General features: G+C 45.0%; 1 long non-coding RNA gene across 1 annotated transcript in view; it reads left to right on the forward strand.

Annotated features, from left to right (window-relative positions):
- LOC122460523 overlaps positions 1 to 14,172 on the forward strand; it is a 38,282-nt gene that overhangs the window by 19,665 nt on the left and 4,445 nt on the right. The window contains exon 2 of the long non-coding RNA XR_006281882.1: positions 13,961 to 14,091. This is a non-coding gene — a long non-coding RNA (uncharacterized LOC122460523). The remainder of the gene's footprint in view (positions 1 to 13,960; positions 14,092 to 14,172) is intronic.

The following is a 14,172-nucleotide window of genomic DNA, read 5'->3' on the forward strand; positions in this document are numbered from 1 at the left end:
CCTCTCATTTCTTGTAGATAGTTATCAAAGCCATGTAAGTGGACTAAATCCTTTGAAATGCAAACTTATATTGTCAGAGAATTAGTAAATACTATTGTATTTGTCCGTGTTTACCTATATCTGTAAGGCGCTGAGCAATGTGATCTAATTAGCATGTAGATGCTATACTTTGGTTCCTGTCTAATATTTCATTGCTATATTCTATTGATTCAGAAATCAAAAGCGGATATTAGCAATTAGATGAAACTTGGGTGTAAATGGTATCATTGTCTTTCTCTTTGAAGTTTGTAGTAAACTACTTGTGAACCTTTGAATGGTAAATTGCTTTATGCTAATCAATGCAACTAATTACCTGTGTATACACAGGAAATAGGAATTGACTTCAGAGCAACTATGTATATTACCTGTTCTTCATTCAAGGAATGCTGGCTGTGCTATTTGCTAGCAAAAGGCTACGTAAACTGCCAGAGAGCTGTAAAAGAACTTTGGGACCTGATCCTTTTTTCGTCTCAGATCTGCTTAAGTTTGGTCAGGGGAAGTTTAGGTCACAAGACTGAGGTCTCCCGCTCCAGTCTGGATTACCCTACTATTTCTCATGGAAGAATTTAAACAGACGCTGCACATGGACTGCCTATTGGATTATAATTTATGGGACTGATTCTGGAAGAACTTTCTACAAATCGGCAGCTCACCATCTCTACTTACGAAACTAACCTAAGAACTTTACTCATATCTGTATGTATAATGATCTTTAATCACAATACTTTCTCTCTTTTCTTTTAAAATAAATCTTAGATTAGTTAATAAGAATTGGCTGTAAGCGTGTATTTGGGTAAGATCTGGAATATTCATTGACCTGGTGGATAATGTGTCTGATTGCTTGGGATTGGTAGAACTTCATATATGTTTTAAGTAAGCCTCACCATATTTGACTTGACTGTCTGGGTGGAAGCCCAGGGCTGGCTTGCTTTAGGGGAGCTCTGTTTTCAGCTCCTGGGTAACCAGTTAGGTATGATAGAAGCTGTTTTGTTGCTGGGTTGGTGAATCTAAGTATTGGAATAAACCACCAGCTTTGGGAGATTGTCTGCCCCATTCTTTGCAGTTTACCCTGATTGAGCAATCTCACTGAGGCCCTTCCAGGCACCACAGTCACTGTATATTTGTACAGAGCCTAGCACAGTGAGGACCCAATCTAAGTGGGAACCTTTAGGCATGACCATAATACATGTAGTAATAATAATAATAATTAACAATAACTTTGGTTCAGCCCATCAGACAGAGGGGCCAGCTGCACAATTTAGATTGGGATCAAAACTTCCCCCCAAATGAACTCTGGGCATACATACAGCCTCCGAAGCATTCTGGGAAAACTTTGGCAGTGATGTAAACCATTATGTGTTGTACGTTTCATGTTGGTTAGAACAGCAGTTTAAATGGGACCTTGCACCAATTTAGGATTCAGCAGGTGAATTTGGCATTCAAAACCCATGTAACTTCACCACTATGAGAGCAGAAGAGGGGAGATGAAACAAGAAAAGCATCTACCTGCAGAGTGTAAGATAAAGCTTATACCTTTACGCCCCTTCTCCTTTACTCACCTTGCACCCTCCTGTTAGTTGCTTTACCCGCTGTGCCTCCTATTCTGCCCACTTGATGTTTAAAGTATTCATTTTTGCACACTCCCTGAACATCACATCAGTGCAAGTTATACCACTCGACCACTTAGGCTACAGTTCTGAAAGTTTTACACTCTATACAGGCCACATTCTGCCCTCAGTTGCACTGTGTAGAACCACAACAAATCAATGGGGTTTCATGGGTTTAACTGAGGACCGAATTTGGCACTGTGCGTAAGTCATACTACTGAATTTGGCCCACACTCATTCCTGTACATTCACTCACTGATACACTCATGTGTTCACATAGCCACATATTTGCACCCTCTCCTTCAGCTACTTGCTCTGTTACCCACACATGTACATTCAGCTTTATATATTCATCCTTTCACCTACCTGTGTGTGTGTAGTATATCACCCCCAAACACATTCTCCTTAACATAGGCACATGCTCATACACAGACACTCCGCATATATACATCTTATCTGTCCATTGGAAGTTTTTCTGTATCTGCTATCATCCTGTATCCAAGTGCTGTGCATACAGGCACATCTGTCTAATCATATATACACACATCTTCTCTGACATACACCCACTCATGTACACACTGCTTCTTTACCTATACATAGATGGACACATATACACATATATACTCCTGCTGGCATCTACTTACTCATTTACTCATGTACATCCCACCCACTTTCCCTCTCTCTCGCTTTCTTTCTGAGAGAACCAGTCATTCACACTTCAGTTGGGAGAATGCTGCAAAATTCAAGATCCAGGTTCAGATTTTCTCCCTTACATCCACCCATCCTATCAAACGTGGGGGAGTTTGAAGCCAGCGTTTTGGTACAGGCCCATCTGTCCCATGCATACGTATGTAAACTCATGCACACACACACACACACATACACACACACATTAAAATTAATGAAGACCAGACACAAGTGTGTGCTCACTACATTTTGCAGTTGGTTTTGGCTTCTTGCCTTCTTGTTCTCCATACGTCAGTACAGCTAATAACAATCAGAGGCTGCCTCCACAACTGGGTAAAACCCACCTCAGCTGTGATGTCTCTGCATCCACAAAGGATTTCTTAGGGATCTGGAATCTAACCATCATGCCCAGCTTTCAGCTGTGGAGTTCCAGGTTCTGGTTTCATCTCTCACCAGCATCGGAAGAACACGAGAACACAGGCTGGGAGCTGTGCTCAATTAGCCAGCCTTGGATTTTTAAGAGAGAAGGGATGAATTTGATGTATTTTAGCGCTTTTAATCAGAAGTGACTGATAGCAATAGCTAAACCTATGGATGGTGCGGACAGGCACTTTGTGATCTTCCTCACCACAGCTCTGCCACCTCCTAACTCCCTTGCTGTTCCAGTTTCTTCACACATCCCAGCTAATGCGTCTTAGTCCTTAGCTGTATTAGCTCTGTGTATGCATCAGGATCGTGATCCATTGAACTGCTTCTATTCAAGAACTAATACAGCTTCCTTGCTACATACACACACGCACACAGGTCTGCTCTGCTTGTGAAATTCTTTTTCCTAGCAAAGGAGTCCCCATCTCTGCTTGCCTCAGGCTCTTGGTAGATTGTTCTGGGGGTTCCCCAGGCATCTTAACATACGTGTGGGTTGGGGGAGGAGGGAGTGGTTTAAGGGGGAGCAATTGAACTGGTTGAAGCTTATGACAAGTTCATTGTATGTGGGAGGCTGTTACAGGTTGCAAAATTGGTGTAGTTGATTTACACAGTGAGAGAGGCTTAAAAATAGGTTTTATTCTTTAAAAAAAATCTTTCTAATCTGTCAGTCGTGGTGTGTAACAACACACAGGTTTCACGCATTTCAGTCACTTGTCCCAACTCGGTGGTTTGTGTCACACATTGGCAGGTTGGGAGGGGTGTCCTCAAGTGAAAGGTGCCGTATCAGGGGGCAGTATTATCATGTGTTAGGAGCAATTGGGATGATGACCTTGCAATGGGTTGATGTCACTGTTCCTTGCCCTGTGACAACAATCTATACAAGGCCTTATACAAGCCTATCTGGTGTGTGTAATGAGCCATGCAGTTGTTTTACTTATTCCTTGGTCATCTCCTCCTTGAGCCTCAGGGCTCTATAAACTGGGCAGCTCTATGGCTGCTGTGGTGATGGGTGGGATTTATGCAAAAAACCCCACCTTAATTTTCAACACAGAGCTCTCTCTCTCCTTCTCACCCCCCAGCCCCTTCAAACATACCTGTGGGTAGAGGTATTGGAACAGCCTATTTGACTGCTATAACACTTTCCACTCTGATCCATTGACTTTTATTTCATATTTTCCTTGGATCAGCACCTCTGAGACTGGCTAAGCTGCCTGTTATTTGAATACTTAGAGCCAGTGTTTCACCCCTTTGGCTTTACCTGATTTCCTCTGTAGAGGGCAGCAAAGAGATGTGTCTGTAGATACAGTTGCTAGCATGAACTCTCAAAAAGAAAAGGAGTACTTGTGGCACCTTAGAGACTAACAAATTTATTAGAGCATATGCTTTCGTGAGCTACAGCTCACGTGAGCTGTAGCTCACGAAAGCTTATGCTCTAACAAATTTGTTAGTCTCTAAGGTGCCACAAGTACTCCTTTTCTTTTTGCGAATACAGACTAACACGGCTGCTACTCTGAAACCTAGCATGAACTCTGTTTCTCTTCTTTGTCAGGCCTTCTTACTCATTAGCACTACACAAAAGAGTGTTGCCCAGTGGTATTTTGGAGCAGTGTTAGGGGCGATCGCTGTTCTCTAGTACTATACTAGAAAGAATTTTAGCCATTGTGACTGCAGAAGTAGGGTAACAAGTCTGTTGTAAAGATCCATTTTTTTCGTATCTGCGAGGGGCTGAAAAAAGGGAGGTTTTAAAAGAACTCCAGAGCTGGCCTGAGGGCTAATCTCCTTCATACTTAACATAATTGCTGCCCAAACCCATTGTCATAATAGCAACTGAGAGGGATGGCTACTTGCCCAGCAGTTCATCATTACCAGCCCCCTGTTTTTGTCGACTCAGCAGTGGGTAATCCAGAACGGAGAACGAATCTCCTTGGAATTCACTATTATAGCACTTCAGGTCCACTGTTTCTCTTCTGGATTGCCTGGGATGGAGCCCCTAACTAACCTTAGTTTATACAAGTGGGATCTGGCACAAAATCAACAACAATACAGTTAAAATTTATGAAGAAAGGATGAATATTCCCAAAGGGCCTGGAGGGCAGAAGGAGACAGATAGGGACTCAGTAAGGTGGACCTTCCCCAAACAAAATTTTAGGATCTGAAATGCAAAAACCTGTTATCATGTAGTCAAGGCCTCATTATCGAAACCATTCTGATTCTGTGCATTGCCTACTGCCTGGTGTGGACTTATAAAATTGTTCCTTCTTGAGGTTCCCCCAAAACAAAAAAATAGAGGGATCCATAAGAGGAGTAACTACCATACTGCAAACAGACTTAAATAGGAATGGTTTCAGAGTAGCAGCCGTGTTAGTCTGTATTCACAAAAAGAAAAGGAGTACTTGTGGCACCTTAGCCAGCAACGCCCCTCTGCCATGTACATTGGTCAAACTGGACAATCTCTACGTAAAAGAATAAATGGACACAAATCAGACGTCAAGAATTATAACATTCAAAAACCAGTCGGAGAACACTTCAATCTCTCTGGTCACTTGATTACAGACCTAAGAGTGGCTATTCTTCAACAAAAAGACTTCAAAAACAGACTCCAATGAGAGACTGCTGCACTGGAATTAATATGCAAACTGGATACAATTAACTTAGGCTTGAATAGAGACTGGGAGTGGATGGGTCACTACACAAAGTAAAACTATTTTCCCGTGTTATTCTCCCCCCCCCCAGACATTCTTGTCAACTTCTGAAAATGGCCCACCTTGATTATCACTACAAAAGGTTTTCTTCCTCCCCTCCCCCTCCCCCCCCGCTGGTAATAGCTCATCTTAAGTGATCACTCTCCTTACAGTATGTATGATAACACCCATTGTTTCATGTTCTCCGTGTATATAAATTATCTCCCCACTTTATTTTCCACTGAATGCATCCAATGAAATGAGCTGTAGCTCACGAAAGCTTATGCTCAAATAAATTTGTTAGTCTCTAAGGTGCCACAAGTACTCCTTTAAATAGGAATGTGCTCCAAGATCGCAGCATAGGAAGATATATGGAAAAAGTAGCACCATGCATGGTTGGTTTGTCCCCTCTCTTTTAGAGGGGGTGTAGCTTGGTCCACAGAAAAGCAAAGTCATACAACAACTTATTTTAAAAATCTACTGAGAAGATATAAACAGAGCAGGCAGCTGGGGAAGAGAGTTATCAATTGCTATTCATATTGTATGTAATCAGCTCTCACAATTTTATTGCAAATCACATGATTTTATTTAAGACCCAGCTCCTCGATTCATGTGATTATGTGACAGGTTTCAGAGTAGCAGCTGTGTTAGTCTGTATTCGCAAAAAGAAAAGGAGTACTTGTGGCACCTTAGAGACTAACAAATTTATTTGAGCATAAGCTTTTGTGAGCTACAGCTCACTTCCTTTTCTTTTTGTGATTATGTGAGACTATTTATATATTTATTATTTTAAAATAAGTTTCTTACCCTCTTGGTTGTGGAGAAAAGTTTGAAAATGGGAACCCTAAGGGGTCAAAATCCAGAAGGACATTAAAAAGAACCCTCCAAGTTTTTGTTCATAAGCCTCATGATTTTTAAGCCAATCTCATGAATTTTAGGGTTTGACCCATGGTTTTGGAATACTTAGGGTTTGCAATCTTGGTGCTTTCCATCCTGAAAGATTGCAGAGTATTTTACTGTGTGTGGTGGTGGTGGTGGGGGATGTTACCAGGCACTGTTCATACCCATAGTAAGGTACAATACTTATCTCGCTGAGCTCATGATCTAAACAGTCACAACAAAGACAGGGGCAAAGGGTGTATTTTTATCCCCATGGTGTCTCAGTTTCCCATCTTTAGAGAGAGTCTAAGTGACTTGTCCTGGGTCAGTTCAAAGTCTGTGGCAGAGCTGGGAATTGAAGCCAAGGTTAGCAAACTGATATATAAACTATGAAAGATTCACTTTGTGCTTCAATAACATGCAGCTGCCTCTGGGGTGGAAGTGGGTGAATGTTTAACAACCCACAGCAACACCTCATTAGTTTGAGACAGGAAGTGAAGAAAAATACTGGGTGAGGCACAGAGGGTGAGAATGGCACATATGCACCCAGAAAAACATTCAACACAAAACCAAACACATATACTCTTTCTTCTTGTTGTTGTTTTGCTTTAGAAGCAATATGGCAACAACCTTCTAATATCCCAGGGCTTTTGTTTATCCAGATTTTTATTGGGGGGAAAAAAGGCAAAGGAGAAAAAGAAATGAGAGAAAAACAAGCCTCCCTTCCAACCAGAGAGTCATGCGTTTTGACTCAATCTAATTATACAAATGATATTTTTATAACCTCTGTGAAGCCTGCCCACTTTCTTTGTGTCTCTCTCCATTGTTTACTTTAGAGCAGTCGGGAAGCCAAGTCTAAGTGACTTCGAAGGAAAACACACTGGACCTTGGACTATGCTACATGCTCTTACTTTTTGGCTTGTAAACGGGACTGTTTCCCTGGTTTCATACGACCCACGCCTCTGTACAGATTGTCATTCTAAAACATTCTGCCCAGCCCTGGGCCATGCTGGCAGCTTCCCAGGAGCCCTTAATGTGCACAAAGTGGAGTAGAACACAACCCTTCAGAGCTAGATCCTCAGCTAGTGTAAACTGCCATCATTCCATCGAGGTTCTGCCCCTGTTTTCCATCCGAAGCTGTGGCCCACTGAGCCTGCAGATCCCAGCAGGTGGTTCTGTTCTGTTCCAGCGCAAGTGGTGTTCATTACCTGCTGAGACTTGTGTTCTCTGCACAGAGCACCTCTATATTAAAGAGGAGGACAGTCAAGGCACTCTGGCACTCTGCTCTCCCCATGCACAGGCTGCTTTGAGCCTTAAGACTGTTGTCCACCCTCAGAACGGGGATTAGGCTTTAAAAGACAAGTCCAAAGACAAGCCTAGTGTGTGGCACCATAAGTGCATTTGCAAGTCGGCAACGAGGAAGATGGAATTTGAGAGGAATCTCTTGGCCCATGAAAATGAGACTTTCCATGGCCTTGGTGGCAAAAGGGAGATCAATACTATTCTGCTGTTAAGTATCCTAGGCATGAGAAATAGCGATTTTAAAAAGACATTCCTGATACTTAATGATTTTCACATTGCCATTTTGATAGCAGGCCCATTTGGATTCTCACTGCAGGCAGGGTGTGCACGTGGGAGTGGAGGAGCAGGGTCACTGCTCTTTGACCTTGACTGTTGTCTAGTCTGTGGGGAAAACAGGTGACTTTTATCCTTTGGGATCCTTAGCTGGCAGCAGCTCTGTTTAGCCACAGGAGGGCAGTGTCACTCTACAGAAACACTGTTGCGGAATCATCCACCTGGCGGTGTAGATGGGGCATCAGAGGGGAGACATTCATAAATATGGGTAACCAGCCCCACTCTCTTTATGCCACCATTTGTTTGGCAGCACTGAGAGAGAGACGTAGGGGTATAGGTGACCCCAGGGTCAGACGGGGTGGAAGGAGAGGCTGACTGAATATTAACCCATCTGCCTGTTAAGGTCTTAGCTGCTCCTGATTCAAGAGATGTGACCTCGTGATCTCAACCCAGCTGCAGAAGGAGATGTCTTGTCCGAGGAAATTGCCATGGGAACAGAGAACCGCTTCATGTTTTCCATGTTGTATTTGTTACGGCTCTATTTCTCTTGAGTTTAAGACCCTACTCCTCTGCATAAGGACATGGGCACTCTCACACTAGGACACAGCAATGGTCTTCTCTTCTAGTATAGAGCGCCCCCCCCAACACACACACACACACACACACACACACACTATAAGCTGCACCTCATACGTTAAAGGAAGGGGAAGCTGGTCAAGTTACCTTGCCAGTTACACAATCTTTGAGAGGAGAATTCCTTCTGAGCGCTGCCTGGCAATGAGCGTATGCTTCAGCACATGACCACCGCTCACCCTGCTAGTTTTTATCCTAGCAAATGTAGATTATCAGCCTGGTTTTCCAGCCTAGTTGTCACCTGGCTAGCTTCCATTTTTGTTCCTGAAATTCCAACCATAGGAGGTGGGCTTTCCAATCTACTGCCCTATGTTCTTCTTCGTTTCAAACCCCAGTCCTTTCTGAATCTTCTTACAAAATTTTGCCTCAACAATATCTTAAAGCAGTGAGCTCCTCAGTTTAACCTCTGGGGCCCAAGTCCTGAGGGCCATACTCACTGTTTACTCAGCCAAACTTCTGCTGCCTTTAGAAGAGCAGCATGGTCAGTGGATAGGCACTGGAGTGGAACTCAAGACACCTGCATTCTATTCCCAGCCCTGCTACTGACTTGTTGCGAATCATGTCATTGTTCTGTGCCTCGGTTTCCCCTCCTGCCCTTTGCCTATTTAGACTATAATATCTTTGGGGCACAAACAACCTCACTATGTGTATATACTGTGCCTGGCACAATGGGGCCCTGATTTTGCTTAGGCCTTCTAAACGCTAGTGTAATATAAATAATAATTGGGAATTGCAGATGCTCATTTCCTCTCAGGATCTGGCCATATTGAAAGCTATACCTTTTCTAGTTTATTCCCTTGCAAATACAACTGCGCATCTTACTCCCTGTCTTTGGACTGCTACTGCACGCTGAGAAAACTTCACTGAGTTGGCCCCAATCCTGCAGAGATACTTCTTTCTGAACGCCTCTAGCTCATGCAGAATTCTGCCGTGTGTAATTGGTTTAAATTGCTCCTTCAACTGTGCATTGCAATGTATTACGCTGTGGTTGACCCCCTCTCCTTCCTCTTCGCAGAGGCAATCAGAAAATCCACAGTGTAATGGTGAGTAAACATGACCCTGGCCTCCCCTAGGAGGTTTTCAGACCAAGTGTAATGTGTCTGAACTCTTCCGTTAGCAACACTTGAATGCCTGGGTGTATATGGGGGGATGTGATTCATATGCCAGAGGTTGCAGTCCGTGGCCGTTGGTCTCACTCCACTGCTGGTTGAGGAGAGAGTAAGCTGATGCTATTGTGAAATAATAATTTGGACAGGAACTGATCACGGGATAACTGAAGGGTGTAGCAGCGAGACGGGAGCAAAGGAAGGATGAATTCTGGCAGTGTTTCAGAGCACGCTGAGAGGCAAAGGGAAATGGAGAGGAAAAGGTAAGCTAGGCTGAAAGGTGAGGCCCAAGATTTCTAGACTTAGGAGCGAATTGAAGGTGTCCAGTTAAAGGAGGCGACAGTCCGGTCAGGGATGTGGAACACAGAGGACTCTTTTCCCTGCAGGAGTCCTTGAGGAATTCAGGAAAGGGAAGCTGTAGTGTAGTCAGGAGGTGACTGATTCAAGACAGGAAAGGGGTGGGGAGGGGTGAAGGCATGCATCAAGGCAGGGAGAGGGCCAATTCAGGCCCAGTGTAAGTGGATGAAACTCCATTGCTTATAGTTAGAGCGTATACCACCAGAAACATCTGGGTCAGATCCTCAGCTGCTGTAAATCGGTGTAATGCCATGGACTTCAGTGGAGCCACTCTGAATTACACCAGTGGAGAATCTGGCCCTCTGCTTTGCTTCATGCTGCCTCCGTCCTGACCACTTGAGGGGGCCTGCAGTAGTCTCCAGTTGAACTTGCGGGGGGTGGGGCAGAGCTTTCCCTGGCAAATGAGAAAAACACTGTATCTTCATCCTGCTTCATCTTCCCAGGATTTCCGACTGAAAAGGCCCTGACTGATTCCATCTGGCAGGCCGACCGTGCTTCAAAGACTGCAAATCCTGGGACTTTTTAACTTACAAACAAAAACATGCATAACAAAAAAAATAAAAAAAAGAATAAAAAAAAAAGACAGTTCTCCCTGGGGAGAGTAACTCCAGTCTATGAGAAATCAAAAACAAGGCTCAGCTCTTGCGTCCACTGACTCCAGTATGTTTTCTGTTCCTTTTAAAACTAAACCAATGCTACGGCCTCCTCTGCTTGACACCTACCATCTGTGTCAGCTCTCTGATTCCCTCTTGGTATGCGTACGTGGGGAGAGGCTGAGAGGATTTGAGGACTTCAATAGCTCAGACATAGGTGAGGTTTTTTGCAGGAGTGGGTGGGTGAGATTCTGTGGCCTGCGTTGTGCAGGAGGTCGGACTAGATGATCAGTATGGTCCCTTCTGATCTTAGTATCTATGAATCTATCAATCTATGAAAGGGAAAAGCCGAAGAGGAAGGAGAGGACTGCCAATGACCTGCCATTGGTAACCACTTCTGACACAAAGACAAATGTTCGAGGTCTGGCACACTGAAATTCTTGTACCGGGGTGGGTAAAATGAAGTATGACCCATGCATGAGCAGAGCACTAGTGCCAAGAGTCACACTCAGCACCCCCCAGTTTCTGCGGGCACTGCGAGCCACACCCAACTGTGCTGATCTAAGAAGTCATGCTCTCAGCTGACCCGGAATAGAGTCTTAGACACTCAGTGCACCTACGGTGCAGATAGAGGTGGAATTCCCTTCTGCTCTTCCTCCATTTTGAGCCCTGGAGGAAGTTAGAGCAGGCTGTTCTACACTACGCCTGATTACACTGGCCCATCCGGAGCCCTGCGCATTCAGACCACACCTCCAGCCTCTCCCTTTGCACTGAGAAGTCAGGCTAGCCCAGAGCTGGCTAGGCTGGCTTTTGCCCAGCTCAAGGTTTTCAGATGCATGGGGAATCCTCACTGAACCACCTTTCCATTCCCCGTGCACTGTGAGAGTGGTGTAAAGGGGCCAGGATCTTGCCCTCTATGTTGTAAAAGCCACTTGGCTAGATCTAGGACGTAAGATCCCAGTCTCTCTGGCAGGGTGCACGCTCACAGGCAGGGCTCAATAGAGATAAGGAAGGCACGCTGCAGGAGCTAAAGCCCCTCTAAAACAAAGGGGCCATTAACTAATCAACATGTCCTCTGCAGTAAGCTTCTCAGACTGTCCCCCCGGGTGTCATCCTGAAGGCTAAGTGCAGAAGAAAGAGAATGGGAGTACCAGACTATAGCTGTGTTCCACCAACCCCACACTGCCCAGTGGAGCCGCCCAGGTGCAGAGGGAGAGTATGCTGCACTGTCTTTGAAGAGACACCCAAGGGGAGTGAGTCTGGCTTGAGTCACTCCTCATTCTGCCTGCACACTCTGTCCCCTTTTTACCGCCTCTCAGGATGCTGTCTATGGCAGAATTTAGCAATTCCATACAGTGCCCAACAGTGCCACTCAATACATATTAGTCATAGAATAACAGAAGATTAGGGTTGAAAGAGACCTCAGGAGGTCATCTAGTTGAACCCCCTGCTCAAAGCAGGACCAACCCCAACTAAATCATCCCAGCCAGGGCTTTGTCAAGCCAGGCCTTAAAAATCTCTAAGTATGAAGATTCCACCACCTCCCTAGGTAACCCATTCCAGTGCTTCACCACCCTCCTAGTGAAATAGTTTTTCCTAATATCCGACCTAGGTCTCCTCCAGTGCAACTTGAGACCATTGCTCCTCGTTCTGTCATCTGCCACCATTAAGAACAGCCGAGCTCCATCCTCTTTGTAACCCCCTTTCCGGTACCTGAAGGCAGCTATCAAATTCCCCTTTAATAAGGACTATAGCTGTGGCAAATTTTCACATCTTTCAACCATTTGAGCTAACATCATCACTCCCATAACAGCATTGGTCATTGGGGCACCATCACTGATGAGCAATCAACCAATTTTCTCCACCCCTGACGATTGTGTGTCAGTGCTGAGTCTCCGCGAAGTCCATTCCTGTCCACTCTTTTATGTTGTCAATCCATCTCTTCTGTCTACCTCTTCTTCTCTTCCCTGTACTGTCCCTTGGAGGATGATCTTGGATAGGCCAGATGATCTTGTTACATGGCCATACCATTTCAGCTTGCATTTCATGGTCATCAGGAGGTCTTCATATGACCCAGCGCATTGGGTGATGTGGACCTTTTCATTAGTGACGTGGTCGAAATAGGAGATGCCCAGGATTTTACGGAAGCATCTCCTCTCTACTACCTGTATTTTCTGTTCAAGTTCTGCCGTAAGGGTCCATGTCCATGGAGATGACCAATGTGGGCCTGAGAAACAGGAGGTTGTGAACTGAAACTGGCTAGCAACTGTAATTACAGTGGGTGCCACCAAACCCCAGGTAACTAACTCTTTGCACTTCTCTTACCCTTCCACAAGGAGCTTAACCTTTCATCAGCACAGCCGCATGACATCCTGGTGATGTAGGTATTCTTGTCATAGATGGGTAAACTGAGGCACAGTGAGGCAAAGGATAGGGCTGAGACCCCCCCTTACTCAGGTTGACTAGTACCTTCTGGTATGAGTAACCCCACTGAAGTCATGGAACTGCTTGTGCAGTAAGGTACTACTTGCTGGGAGTAAGGATATCACAATCTGATCTTGAGTGACTTTCACAGAGCAAGTCAATGGCAAAGCCAGGACTGTAACTCAGGAGTCCTGACTCCCAGTCTCCGGCTGTAACTGCTAGACTAGATTGTCTTGCTCCATAACTCAAATGACTTCGATACCTATGTGAACAACAATGAGAACAATGAATACTAAGCCCTGAGCCTTGGGCCACCTCTTTGCCATGTCCTTCCCATGCTGCATGTGATTCAAATTTCATGTTCCATGTACATGCCTCTCTGGCCCAGGCACAACCTGTACCATCTCTCCCTGGTGTCTGAAGAATCACTGTGGAATCCAGGATTCCAATTCCCCTTAAACAGACCTGACCCCAGATCCATCACTGACGTCGCAGAGACATCACAGAGACGCCAAGTTGTTGAGTGCTTTCGCAGGGCACCCTGGGGGAATTGCCTCAATTGTTTTCCAGTAGGTAAAATCCCTTCTGTACGTCAGTGAGCAAACTATGCAGAAAAAATTCTGCCATGACTCAGAGCAGCTCTCCAATGGCTGTGGGATGGGAAGCGGGAGATAGGAGGAGGGGTGTTGGTACATCTTATGTACCACTAAGCCACAGGCATGAGTTTTTGGAGCTTACAGTGCCAAGAGCACAGTGGAACCTTTATGAGTGCTTTCTAAAGCGGGAGGGCTTGCAATAAAAAATAAAGTATCTGAGATATTATTCTCAACGGCCACATCTTCCACGATGAGGTGAACAGTGCAGAGTACCTGGAGAAAGGCAGTACCTGCTAAACACCCAGCCGTGGTGCTGGGGGAAGACTGTTCACATAACCGGTTTATTCCTTTTAGCAGGATTCCTTACCGATGACTAAGTGATCATCCTGGGACTGCCAAGCCTACGGGTTTTCCCCACAGACTACCAGCTTTTTGGTTCCTGCTACAGGGCAATCCCAAGAATCTATGCCTCAGATCCTCGGCCCCAGGTAAATCCCCTCTATGCTGCTGCAGTGAAGCAAAGGGCTTTCAAAGCTGGTTTCACACAGCAGGTCCGGCTCCCCCATCAT

This window comes from Dermochelys coriacea, chromosome 6 (genome assembly GCF_009764565.3).
Source record: "Dermochelys coriacea isolate rDerCor1 chromosome 6, rDerCor1.pri.v4, whole genome shotgun sequence".
NCBI lineage: Eukaryota > Metazoa > Chordata > Testudines > Dermochelyidae > Dermochelys > Dermochelys coriacea.